Source organism: Cynara cardunculus, unplaced genomic scaffold (assembly GCF_001531365.2).
Source record: "Cynara cardunculus var. scolymus isolate 2C unplaced genomic scaffold, CcrdV1 Un_Scaffold_6985, whole genome shotgun sequence".
Classification (NCBI taxonomy): domain Eukaryota; kingdom Viridiplantae; phylum Streptophyta; class Magnoliopsida; order Asterales; family Asteraceae; genus Cynara; species Cynara cardunculus.
The window spans coordinates 18,143-20,642 of NW_020203274.1; positions in this window are offsets into that span (position 1 = coordinate 18,143).

The window sequence follows — 2,500 nt, forward strand, 5'->3', positions numbered from 1 at the left end:
CATTAAGATAATAAAAGATGACAAAAGAAATAAACGTAAAAGGAATTATAAGGAAGAAAAGAGAAATAGTTGCAAATAAAACTTTAAACTAAGAGAACTTTCAAACTACTTCAAGTGTTTACTAGGATTGTTGCTTACAAAATGCATATTTCTAAAGCTAGACCTCCCCCCTTTATATAGTGGAGGAAGGGAGGGTAATATCCAATGGGTAAAGACCTTTACCCACCTTTTTGAACAAAACCATGGACAAGGCCTAAACTACCTAGAAGATGTCAAAAATCAGATCTTTAATTTGTCCTTTGAGATCTCAAAAGCTGCAGGAGATGGGCTGCCAAAAATGGAAAAAGTGACCCCAAAAGATTCCCGTACTATTTCGAAAATGCCCCTGGATCGTCCTGCAGCGAGTGCTGAAGCATGCTTTAGCCACGTACCTAGAAACATGGCTATTTCGCCCAAAAATTAACACACGTCCATGATGTAAACATGTTTATCATATCACTTTAGCTCCAATATAAAAATAGAAAAACAAACCGAAAAGACTCAATTTGTGGAATTTGGGAAAATAAAATAGGTAAATAAAGTGAAGAAATAGTGCAAAAGTATCAAATAAATTGATACTTATCATCAAGAAATGCAAATTCCAAGCCGTTGGCAAGCCTCTATCTGCGGTTCTTTTCCCATGTTTCCTCGCCCTTTTCATTGGAGACGCAATAAGGAAGCATGGACTACCAGCTGAGGTGCCCTTCACTCCAGTCTACAAGATACACGACCATCGACCAACCCTCTCGAAGGAGGGTTACACCATCAACCAACCCTCTCAAAGGAGGGTTACACCATCAACCGCCCACTCTCTAGGGCTATGCTCAATGTCATTCCATCGACATCTGAGATACGCCAAGCCTATGAACGCTCTATGTTGTCCCAGGAACCAAGGGCAGCTACCCCAGAGCGATTAGAGCCGTCCTCCCCACCAAGCGAGGGAGCACATGAGACATCTTCATCGGATGATGAAGATGATGATGATGATGCTACTCATCGTGCCTCCCCCAGCCCTACTCATACAATTCCTCCACCCACTACCCAAATGGCGACCACATCATCTACCCCTGGCAATCAAAGCCACAAGGGTATTGAACAAGGACGACCCAGTCCAATCCCAACCCCAGCCAGCCATCCAGAGGCCATTCTTCGGGCCTCTGGAGATGAATTAGCCGGGAACACCATTTTCCATCACCCCTCTCCTAACAGAGAGGTGATGAAGATATAAGAGCCCCTTCGCCTTAGGGCTCGACACAACCAATCACACACACAGAAACATGTGTTGCTTCTGACTTTGATATTCCCTAAGATCGTTCAGAGCGATCTTCCCTTCATGCACATCCCCCTTCGATATTTGATCTACCGAAGGGGACACACATTCACTTCACTTACCCGGCCTCTGAAGCTGAGGAAGAGGAAGCTGATGTCGCAACATCACGAGATAACTCCTCTCTTGAGGGCTATCAAGGACATGATGGAAGTCCTTCTAGGCCCACATTCTCACAAGGCCAAGAAAGCGCCTCCGGAGCAGAGGCCCAACCTGCAGCATCCGTTGCTGCAGGGGTTACCCCAATTGCAGACCTGGTCACAAAGTCCGAGTTCCAAGCCTTTGTCGATTCAGTGATGCGGTCCTTGGAAGACCTTAAACTCATCATTCAAGGGATTGCTGACAACCCACCCTACACTGATACCTCTGACCTTCAACAATCCCTTGCAATCCTACAGCGCCACCTCTCCCAAATTGAAACCCAAACCCGAGACAATACCACACGTCTCCAAATGCTCCAACAAACCATCACCCAACACCACAACACCACATCCTCCCTTGCCACCCAATGAAACCAAATCCTAATCCAATCCATCGCCACCCTCACAGCCGAGGCAACTGAGGCCGATGAGAACCTTACCTACATCATCACCCAACTACAAACCATCCTCTAAAACCTTCACACCCTACCCACCTCCAGCCTCTCCTAAATCCCTCAACAAGCTCCACATCCATCTACTTCATCTATCGATGAAACCCTTGCCATCCTTACCCACCAAATGACCACCATCCAAACCACCCTCACCCATCTCCCCGCCACAATATTAGCCCAAACATCTATCAATTTCTCATTCGGAGAAAGTTGGGGAACGTAGCTCAACATCTATCAATTTCTCATTCGGAGAAAGTTGATATTGAATCAGAAGGATATATGTCCCCCCTTCAAGTCTTTTTGATCACTAATTGAGTCTGATAAATTTGTATAGTCCACACGGTTTATCTCTTTGAGCCTAAACAGAAGCATTAGTTGCTTTATCTTTCTACACTACACAGATTTTTCATTTGAGCCTAAACACAAACTCTTTTCCTCCGGATATGAAGTCCGGTCAAACTTGTCCGGATTAGAAGTCCGGACAAAACACTTTGAAAATAAACCAACTCCCTTGTCCGGATTACAAGTCCGGTTAATACTTC